This window comes from Magnolia sinica, chromosome 6 (genome assembly GCF_029962835.1).
Source record: "Magnolia sinica isolate HGM2019 chromosome 6, MsV1, whole genome shotgun sequence".
Taxonomy (NCBI): domain Eukaryota; kingdom Viridiplantae; phylum Streptophyta; class Magnoliopsida; order Magnoliales; family Magnoliaceae; genus Magnolia; species Magnolia sinica.
In genome coordinates, this window is record NC_080578.1 from 103,225,341 (window position 1) to 103,247,692 (window position 22,352).

General features: G+C 40.0%; 1 protein-coding gene, 1 non-coding gene and 1 pseudogene across 3 annotated transcripts in view; all 3 read left to right on the forward strand.

Moving 5' to 3' along the window:
• LOC131249353 (probable disease resistance protein At4g27220) overlaps window positions 1-22,352 on the forward strand; it is a 98,602-nt gene that overhangs the window by 49,723 nt on the left and 26,527 nt on the right. The window lies entirely within an intron of this gene.
• Window positions 8,663-9,338, forward strand: LOC131249804 (nematode resistance protein-like HSPRO1; annotated as a pseudogene).
• On the forward strand, window positions 13,051-13,124 carry LOC131250449 (small nucleolar RNA Z267). The gene has a single exon (XR_009173376.1). It is a non-coding gene; the product is annotated as a small nucleolar RNA Z267 (small nucleolar RNA).

A 22,352-nucleotide genomic window follows, 5' to 3' on the forward strand; every position in this document is an offset into this window, starting at 1 on the left:
TTCACGCCCCTAGTAAATTAGTTCTCCATTGACTTTACTTAACCCCCTAAGTGGGACCCATTGTGATGTTTGTGAGAAATCACCCCGTCCATCCATTTTGCCCCCTCATGTTAGGACATGACCTCAAAATGAGGCAAATCCAAAACTCAAGTGGACCCCATGATAGGAAATAATAGGACTGAATGCCCACCGTTAAAACATTCATTGGAGCCACAAAAAGTTCTGGATCAGGCAAATATTTTTATTTTTCCAGTTCATTTCAATGGGAGTAACCTTATCATCATGCTGAGGAGACGCTGGACCATCTGTTCAGCCTGGGCAGCATTGCTTCTCTGGTTTGGGCCCATTTCGGGGTCAAGTTTGGCCTCCCGGCACTGCAGACCCACACAATTATGGCAAGGCTGAACCATTGGTCTGCTTTGGCTAGCAAGAAGTCTAGGATCAGGATGCTAACTGGTTTCCTCCCCTGTTTCATAATTTGGGAGTTGTGGAATGATCGGAATGCAGCCCGTTTTGAGGGCCAGCAAATGTCTACCTCTTCTATCATCTACAGAGTTTCTTGTTGGCTGCGTGAGATTGGGTCCCTCATCCCAGCCATGGACAGCAATTCCCTGGCTGAGCACCTTACCGTTCAACTGTTAAGGCTCCCCTCACTCTCCAACTCCCCTGTATCTATGCCCTCCATTATTCGATGGACAAAGCCGCCAGCACTTTGGCTGAAACTAAACACCGACGGGTCCTCGAGAGGCAACCTAGGTGAAAGTGGTGGAGGTGGTGTTTGCCAGGACCACCTTGGCCGCCTCATTTTCGCCTTTCACAAGTACTATGGGACCTTTACAAACACTAAGGCTGAAGTTAGGGCCATGCTGGATGGCCTCAACATCTGCTCCAACCTGGGGCTTTCGAATATCATTCTCCAAACTAACTCTAAAGTCATTGTTGATGATCTGAGAGAGACTGACTCCTCTAAACTTTGGAAAATCTGGTATACTTTGGGGAAAATTAGAGATAAATCGCGGGACCTTAACCTGGTGATTAACCATACTTTCAGAGAAGAGAATGCAGTGGCCGATGCTCTTGCTCGTACCGCCAGTGAAGGGTGTCCAAACAAAATTTTCTTCCATCGCGCTCATCTCCCGAGGCCAGTCAGAGGGGCTTTAGTGTTAGATAATGCAAGTCTTGGAGCTCTCAGGTGCCACTGATTGTTTTTGCTGGTTTGTCCTTTCTGTTGTCCTCTTGTGCAGCTCCTCTCTCCTCCTTTTTTTCTCTGTTGTTTTGTTGTGTTCCCTTTTAGCCCTATTTTTTCTATTCTGTACTGAGGTAAATGATAGGAGGGGCTGCCTTTCCTTTTTGTGGGGCCCTCCTGAATGTCTGTAAATTCAGCTGATCAATGAATTTCCTAGGCTTCGGTGTTTTTTGTTTTTTTTTTTTTTAATAAAAAAAAACCTTATGAACGGTTTATAAGGCATATAAACATCAATGGACCTTAGGACGGTTTCAATTTTAGGCACATTCGGCTCCTCTCTCTCTCTCTATATTTTTTTTAAAGGCATTTCCTGCTCCAATATTCCCCGTCATATGGCCCACTTGAGTCTCAGATCTACCCCATTTTTGGGCTTATGTCCCAAAATGAGCTATTAAAAGGATGAACAGGACTATAGAAAACAATATCTAGTCATTGATAAATATGAAATTACAGTTGTGGATCACTCAATAAGTGGATATAGCTGGCTATTGTATTGTCTGCACATAATAAGCCCACCAGTTGAACCATTTTGAACACAGCTGGAGATGTTGGCAGCGGTGACTGTTTAAGCACACCACCACGACCGTTTATGCACACCGCAATCTCATTGAGGTCCACTGTATTTTATGTATAAATCCATTTCGCCCGTCAGCTGAGAACCATTAACCCTCAATGACCAGTTCCATAAAAGTTTTGATGGGCTACAAAAATGGAAAAAAAAAAATGTACATATATTTGTTTGTTTGTTCCTGCAACAGGTTTCCCAAACCATAGGCATGCAAAAGGGAGCCCATTTACACACCAAGCATGTGTGAAAGTGGCAAATGCATGTGTGATATAAAGCCATCCATCAAGTGGGCCCAAACATGTAAATGCTCTTGTTTCACTTAAACGGTACCCAACAGATATCTGGACCTGGTTGCATGTGAGTTCGAGTATTCAAGAATGAAATCGGACCCAAAAGGACCCCGACCCAGCAAGATATGAACTCAGTTAGCCCGAGCACCCATGTTGTAAGACCCGACCCAACAATCAATTTGAAGTTCTTCCCCCAGGCCCACAAGATCAGATCAGACAGCAATTATAGTCGAGCAAGCACTCTTAACTGCAAAGCATCATTGTAGAAGTACAAGATGAAAAGGAACACAAGTAAAGAACCAAAGCCTGCTTCCTAGCATATAACATATCACAAAGGATCTCTCCAACTTCCTCATGGTGTGAAAGCGAAGTAGCCCTCAATCCAGCTGTTGTGGTTGGATTGGATCTCAGTTTTCCACGATTGAAATCATGGATTCCAACCGCACCTTTTCAAGAATGTAAATAATCAATCAAACCTGCAAACACACCACTGAATTCCGCATTCTGGACCAATACAAAAAGTTACGAAGTTATTATTGGTTTATCAGTGGAAACATGTGGAGTTACATCTTTGAATCATATCCATGGTATAAAAAAATTGGTTTTGTAATGGCTGTTATTTAATGGTAACAGCCATAACCGTTACACATTATGGGCCTTTCTCACATGAGGAGCCACTTATTGAATCAAGACCCTATTCCTTATTTGGCAGAAGTTTTGTTAATCCTTTGTAAATTCAGGGGTGCTAACTGACGCAGGGGAGGACATGAGGTCGAGCACCGTCTTCCTCAAGAGGATAATTATCCCGAATCCACGGAACTTCTCTAGACTCCTCACAGAGACTTCTCGAATCCAGGAGGAAAGAAAGCAGAAAATAGAAATAAATTCTAATAAATTTGAAATTGATTAATGAATGACTAAAAATGAATTCACAACCCTTTAAATAAGGGTACCAAGCAATAGGAAAGAAATCAGAAGCAAACTACAACTAAAACTCCTAGAATCCGCGAATTACTATAAATAGTAAACTTACTATATATAGACGGTCGTGATGTCTACTAGTACGCAAGGTTTTCGGCTAAAAATAGTGTCCTATTTGGCTTCACCAAACCGTTCTCCTAATTATTCTAAGCACTTTTCATGTTGGACACAACTCCTAAAGCCCAATGGATGAAGAGTTATAAACAAACTAAAACTTACTAATTATAGTAAAAATGAAATTAAAACAGGGAAACAACCGTCGATCCAGGTGTTTTTCACAAATCTGGCTTGCGTAACCCGGCGTAGCAGGGTTGGTTGGCTAAAGTAGCTCGTTCTACCCTAAAATCAAATATTTTACGTCAGATAACTCATTCCGGATTGCGAGATACGCCTAATCTAAGGTCCGACGGTCTGGATCACTTCTGTCGTCGACTGTGCCTTTTCTGATCCATCTTGGCCATGAAACTGTCCACGACCCACTCTACATTAGTCCCCTCCACTTGAAAAGAATTCGTCCTCGAGTTCTCCTCCTGCTCTGGTTCATGATACTTGGTCAAGTCCGCGACGTTGAAAGTCCGTGAGATCGCTATGTCATCTGGAAGATTAACAATATAAGCATTGTCATTGATCTTTCGGATGATTGGTACCAATCCAATCTTTTTATTCTTCAACTTGTTGTACGTTCCGGTCAGAAATATTTTTTTCCATAGATGGACCATTACTTGGTCGCCCACCTTGAACACCTTTTGTCACCGATGCTTGTCCGCTTGTTCCTTGTACTTTTCATTTGAGGCATGTAGCTTGGTCTGCACCTCCGTATGAATACCCATGATCCTGTCTGCCATATGTTCTGCTGCAATGCTCATGCCCGGGAGCTTGGGCAGAGGACCAAGTCTAGTGTGTGGCGAGGTACTCATCCGTAAATAACCTGGAACGGGGATTTCCCTGTTGAGCGGTTCACTATGTTGTTGAATGCAAACTCTGCTTGAGACAAGGTCAAATCTCACTGCTTCGATTTTTCTCCTAAAATATATCGAAGGAGGTTTCCCAACGTGCGATTCATAACCTCAGTTTAACCATCAGTCTGTGGGTGGTAGGCGCTGCTGAACTAAAGTCGTGTATCGAATCGAGTGTACAAAGTCCGCCAAAAGTGGCTTATAAACTTTATGTCACGGTCAGAAGTAATAGTCTTGGGAACCCCTTGTAGTCGCATAATTTCTCTGAAGAATAAATTCGCCATGTGTATTACATCGAGAGTCTTCTTGCATGGAATAAAGTGCGTCATTTTGGAAAAACGATCTACTACCACGAACACCGAATCCATGCCGCATTGTGTTCGTGGGAGACCAAGCACGAAGTCCATAGATAAATCCTCCTAAGGGCCATCAGGCATGGGTAACGAGGTATAGAGGCCCGTATTATAAGATTGTCCCTTTGAGGTCTGACAAATATAACAACATTGGACTGCATTTCCCACATCACGTACCAATTGCGGCCAGTAATACTATTCTTCCACAAGAGCTCGCGTCTTGTCTCTCCCAAGGTGTCCGCTAAGGCCACATCCATGTAGCTCTTGGATTATCTGTTCCCTTAGCGAACTGTTGGGGATGTACAATCGATTTTCCTTGAAAAGGAACCCGTCTTGCACATGTAAGTCGCCAGAGTGGCCTTCTTGGCATCTAACCCATGCATCCTTGAAGTCGTCGTCGTCGGCATATATGTCATTGAGGCGCTCGAACCCGACAACTTCATTGCTCATAGTGACTAGCAAAGTCGCACGGCGACTCAGCGCATCGGTACCTTGTTCTGTTGTCCTGATTTATGTTTTAGCATGAACATGAATTCCTGAGATTTATCTAGCATGCATACGATTAATGTTAGCTCGACTATTAATGAACTTGAGAGCTTGATGGTTCGTGTAAAGTATGAATTCCCTTTGAATCAAATAATGTCGCCAGTGTCACAGTGCCTGGACCACTGTGTATAACTCGATCTCATATGTAGATCACTTTTTGTGTGCATCACTAAGTTTCTCACTGTAGAAGGCTACCGGTCTACCTTCTTGAGACAAAACTCCCCCAATTCCGACATATGAGGCATCACATTCGACTTCAAACAGTTTGTCGAAGTTGGGAAGTACAAGAACCAAGGTTGTGGATAATCTGTGCTTGATTTCGGCAAAGTTCTTGTCGGCTTCATCAGTCCACTGAAACTGCCCTTTCTTCATACAATCTGTGATTGGTGATATAATAGTATTGAAATTTCTCACGAACGGACTATAGAATGTCGTCAGTCTATGAAAACTTCGCACTTTGTGAATATTTGTAGGAACTGACCATTCTCTAATTGCCTTCACCCTTTCCTCATCCACCATAATGCCCGTGGATGTTACGACAAAACCCAGAAACAATAAGTTATTAGTCATGAAGCTGCACTTCTTTAAATTGAGATACAGTTTATTTTCAGTAAGCACCTGAAGGACCTTCTTGAGGTGTTCCATATGGGTAGTTTCATCTTGACTGTATATCAAAATATCATCGAAATAAACCACAACAAATCGCCCAATGAAAGGTTTCAGAACTTGATTCATCAATCTCATGAATGTGCTAGGCGCATTCGAAAGACCGAAGGGCATGACCATCCATTCGTACAATCCTTCCTTGGTCTTAAAGGCCGTTTTCCACTCATCACCCGGCCGTATTCGAATCTGATGGTAGCCGCTCCTCAGGTCTAATTTAGAGAATATTTTGGCACCCTCTAGCATGTCCAGCATATCGTCCAACCGTAGTATAGGAAACCTTTATTTTATGATGATTTTGTTGATGGCTCGGCTGTCGACACACATGTGCCAACTCCCATGTTTCTTTGGAGTTAATAGATTTGGTACAACACATGGACTCATGCTTTCTCGAATAAGACCCTTACGGATCAATTCCTCCACTTGTCATTGCAGAATCTCAACTCATTCAGACTCATTCGATAATGAGGCCGATTGGGTAGACTGGACCCGGGGACAAAGTCGATATGGTGTTGAATATCCAGCATGAGGGGTAACCCATCGGAAAGGTCATCGGGCTAGATTTCTTTGAATTCATGTAGTAAAGGCCTTAATCTTTCAGGGATGATGGTAGGCTCGAGTTCTTCCCCTTTTACATTAATGCATAAGCCTGTCCCGTTTCTTTGGATTCTTTCATGAAGTCCCGTATGGTTAAGAGAAAACGACCCTCTACTTTAAAAGTTTCAGGTGGTCCCTCTAGATCCATAAGGGCCAATATGATCTTCCGGCCGTCCTTGATGAAGATATATATGTTATCTCGCCCTTTATGAGTGGCGCCACGGTCAGATTGCCAGGGCCGACTGAGTAGTATGTGACATGCTTCCATGTTAACCATATTGCATACTACTTCATCCTTATAATGTTTACCAATTGAAAAGGGTATAGTGCACCGTTCAGTTACCTTTGTTTCCCTGACCATCTTGATCCAACCGATTGTATATGGGGAGGGATGACGCTCCATTTTCAATTGTAATTTCTTCACCATAACCTTGGAGACTATATTTTCGCTGCTGCAACTGTCAATAATCACGTCACAAACCTTTTGATTCACCGTACACCTAGTGCGGAAGATGTTATGCTTCTGTGGATGCACTTCTTTTCTTGGCGCATATAATAGCCGCCTCATGACGAGTGACTCGCCGCGATCTTACTGAACCCAACTTGATTCATCTGCCTCGTCCTCGGTGGTATGCTCCTGTTCTTCAGCATTTGGATCTTCATAGGCGTTATCAGCACTACCATCATTGATGGCGAGGTTTGCCACCTTTCTCTGAGGACAAGTATTTGATAGGTGGCCCGGTTGGCCACAACGATAGCAGTTTTCGGGCCGGGGTCGAGTATAGGAGTTCAGGATTCTACTTGGACTAGAAGCAGTCGATACGTCCCTTTGGGGTCTAGCTTGTCCACTTCCCTGATCTCGGCTCTCAGACGCAGGAGGTTGACTGTGTGCTCCTACGGGTTCCTTCTCCTTAGACTGTGGAGCTCACTGGGGTGGACTTGGCGCAGTGATCCTTACGGTAGAATAGGGCCATGTGGTAGGACGTTCAAGTTGCGCTTCTGCCCAAGTAGCCAACTTGATCGCATCATTCATCGTCCAGATGGGCTGCATCTGGACCCGATCCTGGATCGCCATACGCAGTCCATCATTGAATCGAGCGACTTGCTGCGATTCAGTCTTGACTAAATCGTTATGCGTCGCCAAGCGGTAAAATTCTTCTGCGTATTCTCTCATTGACCAATCACCCTGTCGACAATTTTGGTATTGTGCAGATTGGTGCTTTCATCTGTCTGGTTTGTGCGAGTTGCAGTTGTTCCCACCAAGCTGAAACTCCTCCTTTCAACTTGTAGGCCACAAGCTTGACCTTCTTTACTTCAGGGATGTCCATATAGTCGAAAAATCGCTCAACTTCATAATGTTAATCGAGAAAATCCTCAATGTGTAGTTGGCCATTGAAGTTAGGAATATCAACTCGCATCTTGAATTCTCGATCTATCCGATCTACTTGATCGCCGTCTTGTCTGGAATGTTGAAAGATTATGTCATCGATTTCTTCCTCGCTAAAGCCCCCTTCCTCAGGAATGACCCGTGGATGCACTGCCGGTACTATCTTGCGATCAGGGCGATTGCGAGTTTCAGCAATCGGCGGTGAAGGATTACCACCAGGAACACGGAGTTGGCCTAAGGTTTCCACCAAGAGATCTGCTATGCGGTTTATGAAAGCCTGCAGCCCTTGCATGGCTTGCCGATTCTCTTGTTGCACTGCTTCGAAAGCTCCCGCCGTTAAAGGTAAATTTCCTGGAATACCGCCCATGGGATTGTTGCCCGACCTGTCATTAGAAGCCATCTACCCGAGGAAAAGCCTTGCTTTAATACCAAACTGACGCAAGGGAGGACGTGAGGTTGAGCACTATCTTCCTCAAGAGGATAATTATCTTGAATCCACGGAACTTCTCTGGAATCCTCACAGAGACTTCTCGAATCAACGGGAAAAGAAAGCAGAAAATAGAAATAAATTCTAATAAATTCAAAATTGATTAATGAATGACTAAAAACGAGTTTACAACCCTTTAAATAAGGGTACCAAGCAATAGGAAAGAAATCAAAAGCAAACTACAACTAAAACTCCTAGAATCCGTGACTTACTATTAATAGTAAACTTACTATTTATAGACGGTCGTAATGTCTACTAGTGCGCAAGGTTTTCGGCTAAAAATAGTAAGTGTCCTATTTGGCTTCACCAAACCGTTCTCCTAATTATTCTAAGTACTTTTCATGTTGGACACAACTCCTAAAGCCCAACGGATGAAGAATTATAAACAAACTAAAACTTACTATCTATAGTAAAAATGAAATTAAAACAGGGAAACGACCGTCGATCCAGGTGTTTTTCGCAAATTCGGCTTGCGCAACCCGGCATAGTGGGGTTGGTTGGCTAAAGTAGCTTGTTCTACCCCAAAATCATATATTTTACGTCAGATAACTCATTCCAGATTGCGAGATACGCCCGATCTAAGGTCTGATGGTCCGGATCACTTCTGTCGTTAACCGTGCCTCACTACAACAAAACAGAGCTTGGCTGACTAATGGGGTAACCCTTTGCCCGCAGCCAGTTTTAACGGCTACAGGCAAAGGGTCCTATTAATTAAAAAAAAAAAACAAAAAAAAGCCCTAACCTATTGCGCCGTCTCTCGCTCTCCCTCTGCCTCTCCCTCTTCACTCCCTCTCGCTCTCCTTCCCTCTCGTGAATCGGCGGACATAGCGAGGAAGATCGCGTTTGCGATCGAGTGCGAGATGCAGGGATCGCCGTTCACGCTCGGGTTAGGCGAGCCAAACTTTACTGGGAAACCGAACCCTGAGTACGATCTCGTCTGTAAGCCATCCGATCTCCACGCCCTGAAAAAGCCCTTAGAAGCCTCGAAAATTTTGAAAATGGGATCCTCTTCACCATCCACCAGATCCTAGAGTCCTGGATCTTCGCCGCGTGAGAGCTGCTACAGCGGATTGGGGATCGGGTGGAAGAAAAGGAATACGAGAAGGCTGCAAGTGATTGTTGGTTGCTCGAGCGAATCTGGAAGCTTCTAACAGAGATCGAAGATCTACACCTCCTGATGGACCCGGACGATTTCCTCCGCCTCAAAAACCAGCTTTCGATCAAATATCTAATTAGGAATATGCATGGTCGAATGCCTAATTAGGGATTTGCATTGTGGAATCCCTTTTTAGGGATTTGCATTGTCGAAACCCTTATTAGGGTTGGCATGCACTTTTTTTTTCCCAGTACCAATGCTTCTTTTATATATGAGAATCATCTACAGCTTGTCTTGTGTTTATGGCCCCACCATGGTGTGTATGGCATCGAACCTGTCTAGTAGGGACAGCCCACCATGAAAGTGGGGTGCATAAAAAGTCAGGCTGACCCAATCATCAGGTGGGCCACATCATAGAAAAACAATGGACAGCCACCCAAAGCCCTCCAATTGGATCAGCCTGATTATTGGTGCCTCCCAATTTCATGGTGGTACAGCCCTTCTGGACAAGGTTGGATGCCCATGTACACACAACAGCGGGCCCCAGATGCAACTGGTTGTGGATGATTTTCATCAACAACAGCTCTAGAGGAAACCTTTTGTACCTGTATTTTTGAGAAATGTTTACAATGAAACTTACAAATCTATGTGCTTGAAATTCTGTCAGATCCAATCTCAAGGCTTGTCCTAATGCCTTCCCGATCATGATCTTGCTCATCTATTAGATCAATGGCCCACATTAACGTGGGACAAATTGATTGGATGTGGCGTCAGTGGATTCCTGACTGTGGGGCCCACCGTGATGTATGTGTGTTATATCAATGTGGTCCATCCATTTTGACAGCTCATTTTGGGGCATGATCTAAAAAAAAATGAAGCAGATCCAAATCTCAGGGGGGACCATACTAAAAACTTGTGGGCCACAAAAGTTTTGGATCAAGCTTATATCTGTGTGGTCCCTTCATCCAGGTCTTTGTGACCTTAACAAAAGTTTAGATGGCAAATAAACATTCTGGTAGCCACCAAGAAATTTTTAATGATGGGTATTTAATCACCACTCTATTTCTGTGTTGTGGTCCACCTGAGATTTGGATCTACTTCATTTTGAGATCATGCCCTAAAATGAGCTATCAAAACAGATGGACGGTGTGGATGTAAGGCACATACATCACGGTGGGTCCCACAATCAGGCACATACATCAAAGCTATGGCTCTCACTATATCACTTCTACTACTTGTTCTTTTTTTGTTTTTCTTTTTAAAACTTACTCATGCTAAATAGCCCTATAAGGTTTTTGATCTCAATGCGTTTGTCACCAATCATGAAAAGCTGTTATCTGCTCACTTCACAGTAGTACTAAAATTTAACAAGAGCTTCTCAAATTCCTTACTTAAAGCAATGGGATCCTACATATTGCGTTTTGTATTCCATTTTTGGATGTACATATTGCCTTAATGTGATTGCTTGTTACATTCACTACTATTTTTTTTCCTTTATTCTGTTTTCTTTTCTTTTGTTTTTTTTGTTTTTTTGTTTTCTTTATTCACTTTTAACTTAGAAGGAAAAAAGCTATTTTCAAGCTACAATATTACCATTTTTGCTTAGATCTATGCTATGGCTTTCTAATCATGTAATAAATGTTGGCTTAACAATGCCAATAATCTCAGTCTTAAAAGATGTTAATTCTTATGCTTCTTTATATTAGGAACAAATAGACTAAGCAATTCTACTTCATATTTTCTGTTTAGTTGAATTTGCAATTTTATTTGACACATTTAGTACCTGTTTGGTAGATGCAAAAATGTGTTCATCTCATTTTAGTTAACAATAATTATGTATTAGAGATTGTTATCTGTATTACATAATCACTTTTAACATGAACTCATCATCTATTAGAGATCAACATTAATGCATAGTTTCTGTTAACCAAAATGAGATCAACTCATTTTTCAGGTGTCTACCAAACAGGGCCTTAGGTGAGTTGATATTGTTTGTTTGGAGTAGCAAACAATATGCAAACAGTATGCTTATATTTGGACAACACATAGTTTTGTTGTTCTCTTATAGGTGGTTTCTTGTAGGTGCTTTTTCTCAGTTTCGTATTGTTTTGCTGGTGGTTGCTTGCTAACTTTTAGGACTTGATCAGGTTGGTTAATGGTGCTACTTCTTTATTTAGTTAACTTTAGTAGGAAACTATGCTTATCATGATATTTCTGTTAGGTTGATACTCATTTTTAGGATTTGTATTGTGCTCATGAGTTTCTTCTCTTTTGAGTCGTCTATTGAGAATTCATGTTCAAAATATACCTTGGTAGTGTCCAAGCATTTATTTGTGTGTTTCATGTTTAAATTGATAAAAAGAAGGAAATCATGATTAAGTCTTATTTTTGCTTTTTTAAGTTAATGGGTCTTAGTCCAACCTTGAAACAGGTTTGACTATATTGAACGAGATTACCGAGCTTGTGGCCTTGGTTGCAATTTTGAATTTCAGAGGTATGTCTCGAGAACTTTCAAATTTCAGATTACCTCTTTATTTCTATGGATTGTTTATGCAAAATGTATGTCCATTGTAATTTTCAATTTCATTTTATTGCTTGCAGGTTAATGGAATGCATTTTTGGATTGTGTATTTTGTATATTTTTTCTTGTTTTTTTATTCTTTTCCTTTGTATATGTGTGGATTCTAGAAACTAAGTTTGAAAATCTTGCATGGTTTTGAATCATATATATAGCAGCATGACCTATGTTGCCTCGAAAGGAATTTCGATAAAAGATGTGATATGCAGGTCTGTACTTCTGTTTCTTTTGCGGCCTTCTTTTATCTACAAATCAGTTTTTTTTTTTTTTTCTTCTTCTTGCAAATATGTGGGAAACTAGGTTTTTGGAGGTAGTGAGCCATTAGAGGTTGAATTTTAGAAAATGGTGTATAAATTTTGGTTATGATCCTGACATTTCTTTTGCAGTCTTCAGAAGAAGGTATTTGATGTCCTCTACTAGATAGCAGACATCCCTTCTTGGAAGCTTACAAGATCAAGATAATTGTAAGTGTAATCCCCTAGCTTGTTCAGACCTACACCATTCCAACTGAATATGCTCTTTCCCTATTGTTAGATTTTGAAATACTGGTAGGGTTTTGGTATAAATGAGATATTTTGGTTCTCACAATCTGATTCTTGTCAGCTTGAAGAGATGGATTTCCTTAGTGTTCTTCAAATGATTCCTTCATGTTTTCAACTAGCAATGACATGTAGGTATTAGCTTGAGGAAAAGCAATTTTAAATTATGCTCTTCTATTAACAATGTGATCATTTAATTACTTGTGCAATTCATTACTCATCCATTGCTCTAACAATATCTTGTTCAGTCATTACTCATTAAGCTATACCTGCATTCTTCTATGTGTTTGAAAGTGCGGATGTGTCTCTCTTTTTAGTTTAGGAATTCAATCTGCCTAGAGGATCATGCTGATAGTTCTTTTATCCAGAACATTGGTCTGTTGGGCTCCACTGTGGATGGACCATTTCATAATATCTCCCAAGGTTAGAGATCCTAGCATTTCCTTAAGACTTTTGTACTTGTCTGCTTCTTTACACATATTCTGCCCGTGTTTTGGAGTGTAGAACTCCGTAGCAACCATGAGATGAAACATGAACTTGTACTTTTATACTTGTGTGCTTCTTTACACATGTGTGCTTGTTTTTTTAGTGTAGAACTCCGTAGCAGCCATGAGATGAAACATGAACTTCATTCTTAGTTGAGATCCAAGAGGCAAGGACACAAGACTTAATAATTTGGAAAATTATGTCTTGTTTTTGAATCATAATTTCTTATTTTGTTTCGACTTTGGATGATATTTCCCAGCTCGTGCTTGAATTATTTGAAGTGCCTATGATGGCTTTAAATATACTTTTGAGTTATAACTACGAAAAAAAATATATGATCAGAGGCACGTCTATTTATCTTTAATTTTTTTTTCTTAATTATTCTCTATTCAATTTCAGATGATGACTTTCAACTTAGAGAATAGAGGCTTTGTTTTTGAATCATAATTGTTATTTGTGTTTTCTATATGAAAATGCCATTTTGTAAATGGGAGATGGATGTACAGATGGTGGCATGGGAGTCCATTTCCTTTATGTGGTATCTCTTCTCACTTCCTATTTAGATTTTGTTTTCAAATTATAGGATGAGGGTTTTACTGTGCTGCCATTCTTTTGACATGGTGCCATGTTGTCACAGGAAGTTCATTCTCATGGCCGCCAAGTTGTCACAGGAAATTCATCCTCATGGGCCTAAGTCATGGACTTGACTGAATTTACGGTAATCTTGTACATTACAGAGATTTTGCAAAGTACTAATGATGTACATCTTACTTATATAAGGCATTACATTGAATGGACAGTCAAATTTTGGTGTAAATATTTTTATAAGACAAATATTGACTCGGCTGAGTTTTCATGGCCCGGTGGATTGGCCAGGTCAATGCAAAACTTGGCCGATTTTTGTATAGGACTGATGCATAGTATGAATCAGCGGACCAATTTCTTTTAAAGCTGGAAATAGTTGTACTTTTCTGTTCCTTTGTTTCCTCAACAGATTTAGGTGATAGACTTGCTAGCTGGAAATGATGATCCCAGTAGAGAAGGTTGATGCTTGTTCTCCTGTTTTTGCTTGCTGCAGGCAGATCAATCGCATAAAATTTATTTGTTGTGTGGATCTGCTGATGAAGACAACTGGCCTGGGGTTTCCAAATTGCCCAAGTATCATGACTACAAGCTACAAAGTCCAATGCAGAGACGTATTAAGGAGGTTTTTAAAGAGTAAGTAGTTCTAGATTAGTAGACTGTTCAAATGATAAGTTCTGGTATTAAATTTATCTGTTTCCCTCATTAGTCCTCTTGTTGTGGGGCTTAATTTGTACTCTTTTCTTATTAGTGTCGACACCCCTACTTTGGAGTTAAAGGTATCACTTTTCTAACTATTGTACTTATTTTGATTTATTTTATTTTTTTTTGTTTGTCAGATTGATCTAAATGTATAGATATCTCTTGTGGTAGTGACTAGTGGGAATTTGGACTTCATGTGCCCAATGCTTATCATGACTATGTAATTAAAATTTTTATGCACAACAGTATATTAAAAGCTTTCAATTACAAAGAGGAGCCAGACTTAGATGCAGCCGTGAAAAGGCCAGTTTTTGAAATTCATATGCAATGTGTTTCTAAAATTTATCATCATCACCAGAAAAAGGTTACAGCGTCTTTTCGCCATTGTCTAATATTTTATTTTCCCTTGAACAGCTTTTACCCTGCTTTCATAGCTTGCTAGTTTCAAGTTAAAATCCATATACACTGCAATGAATATTTTATATCGCACAAAATCTTCTCTCTGTGGGAAATAAAAGAAGAACATTAACATGTCGGTTCAAATGCAATTCTAATTTCGTGTGCTATTTATGCTCAGTTTCCACAAATAATTTGCATTATTTGGTTGCAGCAATGATAATCCTCTCAGCCAAATGGGAACAAGATTGGATCATCAAGCTAATCATTTTAACAGGTGGTGAACCTCAATATCATTGAGGGCCTAAACCTGCTGAAGGACTCCAAAATACTGATGTTTATGCCTTTTACTACTACACAGCCCACCAAAGATCGACAGAAGAAACCAGTCCCTTGGAAACAATGGCAATCATTGGCAATAGGGAGATCATTGACATTAACCAAAGTATGTTAGCTGCTTAGATTGGTGTATAAAAAAATAAAAAAAAATAAAAAAACAGAATTCGGATACATGTGGGAAACCTTTTTTTAATAAGAAAGATTTTCTAGGTGGCTACGGATTCGTAGCAAAGCTTTAAAGAGCTATGCAGTGGTACTGTGTAGCCATATTTTGCTACGGCTTTTATCAGTAGCTTTAGACCAATTTTCTGTATGTAGAAAGACAAACGATTTAGTGGCGTCCAGCAAAACCATCAGTAAAGATACTGACCGCCAGTAAAGCCTTTACCGACTGAGGATTTACCGACTGTTAGCTGACCGTGAGCAAAGGATTTACCAGCAGTTTTTTGGGCCTTTGCCAGCAGTTTTGACCTCCGATAAAGGCCAGTTTTCTTGTAGTGCCTTTTCTGATCCATCTTGGCCATGAAACTGTCCGCGACCTGCTCTACATCAGTAACCAACAAAAGATGGGTGGTGTATCTTTAATCTTAAATACACCAAGGGAAATTGGATTTAGGCAAGGGGAATAACCAAAGTAAATTGAAAATAAGCGCTTCCTAAACACGAGTGTAACAATCTATAAGTAATTTAATCATTCACTTTAGTACAGGGAAGTCCATGGGGAGGAATTCCACAAGGCGTATCACAACTTTTAACTAAAGATGTGATTCAAAGCTATTGTAGTGAAGAATTGATCTGAAACAAAGCACTTCGTCCATGGGCTTGTAAAGAGATTGAATATTACCCTAATCGTTCTTGTCAGATTGATCCAGAATGATAAATTGATGCAATCCTGCTAAAGTTCATCAATAGTAACTATATCTATTATAAAGGCCACCCCTTACATTACATATTGATAATTTCTAGCTTCAAGTCTTTTTCAAATTGATCAAATTGTGAAATACTACCGTGTATGTATCTAGGGAATAGTCGCTTCAAAGTAAATCCTCCTCAAATATAATGAGTTCGATTTCCTATTTCAAGACGTCAAGCGAGTTACTAGTCGGTTAGGTGAAAAAAGGAGTTGAGTTCTTATTCCAGGCAGAACACGAATTAAATAGTGCTTTCCTTTTCCTCCACTTGTCAGTCTATCAGAATAGGGGACTTATCTGTGACATTTGACGCTTGAATTTGCCATATGGGGTTGACCACAGGTATTACAACAACTGCCCACTTATATTAAACCACTATCCCTCTTCTTCAAACATTCATCTAACCACCTACTTATCTCAAAAACTTTATCCATTATAAATTTAATGATCTCAAGTCTACCTAACAATCTAGACAGCCATGAAAATGAAGATTCTAAGAAGTATGTAATCCATCATTTCACCAACCCATTGCTTCTTCACACCCTATCAGGGTGATTACTGCCCGAAATCTATGGGCCACTGTGTTGTGCATGACACATCTACTCCATCCATAAAGTGAATAACTTATTGTTAGGCCAAGCAGCTAAAAATTTGACCTACCAACAACTTAGTTGGCCCACACCACAAGGAACAACAGGGAGAGGAGATCACATGGTTGTGCAGGGTCCTCCATGGTATATAGGTTCCATCTAACACATTCCTCAAGTGAGCCTCATTAGAAAAAAGGAAAAAATAAAAATAAAAAATCCAAAATTTGGTGTAGTTCAAAACAATTCCCTACAAGTTTCTCATAAAGATGATATGATTGATGACTTGTTCTCTTATTTGGAAAATGTGTCAAAAACCAAAGCAAGAGTTTTTCAACTGGAAACTAATAGATAACAGGTGTACTGCTTTACAGCGAGCAGCTCTTAAAGGACTCCAAGGTAAACGCTTAAAACAAATTACTGGACAGACCAAGTTCCACACTAAGCTATGCACACTAGATTTAAAATTAATGTTGCCACTAAGATAAAGCGGGCCATGTCCGGTGGCCAAAGCATGGTTTAGGAAACCAGGTTGGGCTGGCCTAGACAAGTCATGTAAGAGAAAAACTTTCGTACTCCAATAGTGTGATGGATGATATGCAGGCACTTAGAATTTACTACGAAATTGCATTCTTGGCATACAACTAAGTTAAACCAAATAGTTCACATTATAGTCCCAATTTAGATGTGTCACGGATTTGTGGCTAGAAGCTACATAGGGCCCACAGGAATGCCTGTGACAACTCCACTCCATCCATTAGTTCCTCAAGCTTATAATAGGGACATGAGTCCAAAAATCGGGCAGATAGAAAACTCATGTGGACCAGGCCACACAAAACGGTGGGAATTGAATGCCCACCGTTGGAAACTTCGTTGGGGTCATAAAGTTTTGAACCAAGATAATATTTATGCCTACAATATTCATCCAACAGATAATAACCCCATGAATTATTTGGGTGGCATATAAACATCTTGGTGGATTATAGTACGGTTTCAACAGTGGATGTTTCCATTCTCACTATGTTCTGTCGCTCGATGCAATTTAATTTTGGTTTTGCTTGAATTTTGGACTCGTGAATTATTATCGGCCTGATAAATTGACGGACAAAGGTGATTTATGGTGGGGATCTTTGAGGGCCCGGATAGGTCGTAGTTGCAAATCTGACTTATTATTGAATTGCCAGAAAAAATAAAACGCCCACTTGCTTTCCTCACCAAAAGTAACTATACCTAACATCTATTAAAATAAATATGTCAGTGGTCCACTTACTCCTCTTGTTTTTACACGTGGTTTCCTTTTGCTCTGCCTTTATTCCGTCTTATCTTTTGCTTTTTTCCTTGAACTTCGAGCGTTTTTGACTCAGGACGCGTGTTCCCACCTTGTAGGGCCATGGGTTTGAATGGATTGGAATTATTCTCACACAGCATGTTAAACGGAAACGGATTGGCTACTCCCTCTGCCACCAGCCCCGTGGCTTATGTTTGGTTCTCTGTGGGCCTCACCATGATGCATGTGTTTCATCCATTCCGTTCATCCATTTTTAAAGATCATTTTATGGCTTTGTCCCAAAAATTAGAGGGATATAAATCTCAGGTGGACCACACCACAGGAAAACAATAGATATTGGATATCCACTATTAAAATCCTCCTAAGGCCTACTGTACTGTTTATTTGACATCCAATCTGTTGATTAGGTCATACGGACCCAGATGAAGGGAAAAAACAAAGAGCAGCTTGATCCAAAACTTTTATGGCCCCCAAAAAGTTTTTGATGATCTATGTTCATTCAACATTGTTTCCTGTAATGTGGTCCACTTGAGCTTGGGATATATCTCATTTTTGGTCTCCTACCATAAAATGATCTATAAAAATAGATGGACGTCATGGATGAAACACATACATCATGGCGGGGTCCATAGAGCACCGACCACCAGCCATTTGCAAATGGCGGGGGAGTAGCCAATCCATTCCCATGTTAAACACCCAAACTCTGTAAGGCCCACCATGTGTACATGAAACCCACTCCGTCCATCAAGTGAGAGCCCTATTGTTCACTGTACATATAAAAGATCACCCACTACTAAAGAATATACGGCTATCTTAATGGAAACAATGTATAATTACATCCCAAATGATGTAGCGCGGGTCACCGACAATTTCATGACCAAGATGGACAACAAAGGCCCAATTTGAAGTGGAAGTGATCCAGACTGTTGGGACCTTAAAACGGGTGTATCTTGCAAATCGAAATGAGTTATCTGACATGTCTTATATAATTTTGGATAAGACGAGCTACTTTAGCCACCCAACCCTACGCCGGGTTGCGCACACCGAATTTGTGAGATTTCATCCCATCAATGGTTAAATTTCTATTTTATTTTCATTTTACTATTTATAGTAAGTTTTAGTTTGATTATAACTCTTCGACCTTTGAGTTTTAGAACTTGCGTCCAACTAGGAAAAGTGCTTAGAAAATCTAGGAGAATAGCATGGTTAAGCCAAATAGGACACTTATTATTTTTGGCCAAAAACCATGATTTCTAGCAGGAATAACGACCGTCTTACTATTTATAGTAGGTCACGTATTCTTGGGGTTTTTGTTGTAGTTTAATTTTGAAACTTATTCCAAGGCATGGTATCCCTATTTAAAGGGATGTAAATTCATTTATTTCATCTATAAATTAATTTACAAATTTTTTAGAATTTATTTCTATTTTCTTATTTTCCTCATCGATTTGAGGCATCTCTATGAGGAGTTTAGAGAAGCTCCGTGGCTTCAGAAAAGTTATCCCCTTGAGAAAGATGGTGATCAACCTCATCATGTTCATCCCTACATCACCAAACCACAAAGTTCATGCAGTGTAGCTTGCATGCATGAGTTGGGTCAAGCTGATCTTTGCATCTTCCATTCATCATGGTGAGTCATACTTGATGAATAAGTTTGATGAAAGATACACATCATGGAGGCCACATACACAAACCTACTGTTTTGTCCTAGCCATCCCCATTGACTCCATAGTTTGGCTCATCTGAGCCATGGGTCCGATTGATATTTTTCTCCATGACCTAGCGTCAAGGGCACTTGATAGACAGACTTATTGTGCTGTTGAGGATTTCGAGCCATTTTAATGGTTAAGATTCAATGAGGATCTGGAAGTTTGATTGTGTGGTGACTTGAAATACTATATACTTGATATGTCCCCATCTCTGACAGCAACACATGTCTCAATTAACTCCCACCACATTAAGTCACACATTGCATGTTGGAACAGGTTATGTGCGGCCCCAACCACACCCAGGACGGGGCAGCCCTTACCATGAGGCTAACCTTGATCTATGTATTCTACATCCACATCATTCGTCTGTTATGCCACACCATTTTAAGGCATCAGCCCAAAAAAAGTAACCATGTCGGAATCTTAAGTGGACCATATCATACGAAACTGTGGCATTTGACCATTAAAAACTTCCTATGGGCCATGCACAAAAGTTTAGATCAAGGTGATTTTTTATTTAATTTTTTTTTGTTCGTCTAATTTTGTGTCACCTTATCCATATGTTGGATGGCAAATAAACAATACAGAAACATTACCAGTTTTGTATCACCTTATCACTAGGTTGGATGCCAATTTTTATTTTTTTTGGGTTAGCTTGTTAGTACACACCCATGTTAGTACACACTCTACTGTTAGCCACCCCCACTAGGGATCGATACCAAGACCGTTGGATGCCAATTAAACATTATAGAAACGTTACCAGTTTTGTGTCACCTTGTCACCTTGTTGGATGGCAAATATACATTATAAAAGCATTACAGTTGCATTAGGAAGTTTTTCATGGCGGGTGTCCAATCACCACTTGTTTCCTGTAGTATAGTCCACTTGAGATTTGGATCTACTTTGTATTAATCATCATCCTTACAAAGGGGTAAAAACACCCCTGTAACTAGCCCAGTGGCTGATGATCAGTGCTCACTGGGCCCCACTATGATCTATGTGTTTCATCCATGCCGTTCATCCATTTTTACAGATCATTTTAGGCTTGATCCAAAATATGAGAGGGATAAAAATCTCAATTGGACCACACCACAGGAAAACAATAATGATTGGATATCCACCATTAAAATCCTCCTAAGGCCCACTGTACTGTTTATTTGACATCCAATCTGTTGATTAGGTCATAAAGACCTAAATGAAAGGATAAAACAAAGATCATCTTGATCCAAAAATTTTATGGCCCCCAAAAAGTTTTTAATGGTCGATATTCAATCAACAATGTTTCCTGTAATGTGGTCGACTTGAGATTGGACACTACAAGAAAACTGGACTTTACCGGCGGTCAAAACCGTCGGCAAAGGCCTAAAAAACCGCCGCTAAATCCTTTGCCCGCAGTCAGCTAACAGCCGGTAAAGCCACTGTCGGTAAAGGCTTTACCGGCGGTCAGAACCTTTACTGACAATTGTGCTGGACGCCGCTAAATCGCCACTTTTTTGCTACACTACCAGAAAATTGGTCAAAAGCTACGAATAAAAACCGTAGCTAAATGTATCGTAGCTGGTTAAAATCTTGCTACAGATTAAACCCGTAGCTATTGTGATCATGGCCACCAACAATCCGTAGCAATAGTGAAAATCTTTCGTGTCAAAAAAAAAAAGAAGAAAAGGTGACCCACATGCATCCTAGTTTTTTTTTTTTTTTTTTTTTTTTAAAACACCATTCTAAGCAGCTAACATACCTTGGTTAATGTCAATGATCTCCTTGTTGCTAATGATTGCCATTGTTTCCAAGGGACTCGTTTCTTCTGTCGATCTTTGGTGAGCTGTGTAACAGTAAAAGGCATCAGCACCAGTATTTCGGAGTCCTTCAACAGGTTCAAGCCCTCAATGATATTGAGGTTCACCACCTGTGAGCAGAGGTTCTCTGTTTTGTCTACCAGAAGCTCATCTTCTCACCACGGTCCAGAACCTGCACAAAGGGAGATTACAATGGGTTTATGTTGTTTTGCACATAACAAGATTTAAATAATTTGGGGGCTTCAAAAGACAGGGCTGCATGGAGGACACTAATCTTGGCATTTGGGTCGCCCAAGGAAAAAGATTTTCCTAACTGCACAAAAAATAAATCCAATATATTCAAGTCAATGCCATCCATGCTTAAATTCTTTGTCACAAACTCATTTAATTCTTGATTGTAGTATCAAGATATTTAAATCATAATTTTAAAACTAATTGCCTGCCTTTATCTCTACATATAAGACTGTTGATTTAGAGAGACTATGGGACCATTGAAACTCCATTAGTTTAAAGGTTTTTGTCTTCCCTATGTTGTTGAAGATCTACTAGGTTCAACATATATTTCATAGGCCACAAAATAAAGATCACAAGACAATTTTACTCATTGTCAGAAATTTACTATTATATCTAGAGACTTCAAATTTGGATGATGGAAAGTAGAAAGTGTATCAATGGATCCCTTCATGCGCATGTTGGCTCAGCTGAGTATTCCGTCTAGGATAAGGGATCAGATCTAAAAACCTGCTCTCCCTACAAGATAAAACCCTGCATTCCCCTGAAATTATGTGTTTAACTGGGAATTCAGCAAACTATAAATGTAAGAGACCACATACAAACCTGGAGTATACTTCGAGTTATTTTGACAAACAATCAGTTGTGTATGTCTATGTAAGTGGACACAGAAGGAAAACATAACCATGAGACTTCATCACTCCATGAAGTTACACATCTGTTAGATGTCTTTCTCTACAATATATCCACATAATAAGTGCTAAATGAGAACAATTTTAAATTATTACAGATTTTTACAATGATATGCAGAGAAAAAGTTCTGTCATGCATTTTCTACTTTCGAATACAAGAACGGAATGTGAAGTGAATCAGTAGTTTCATAAAGGGAATGTAAAGTGAATCAAGTTTGCAAGAAATGCTATATTGCAAAAAGAATGAATCATCTGTACCTAAGAAGTTGTAAATGGATGTAGCAGAAGGGGCAGGAGAAATCCCCTCCTTTGGAAATATCAATTCCAGTAAACGGTTTTGTGGCTC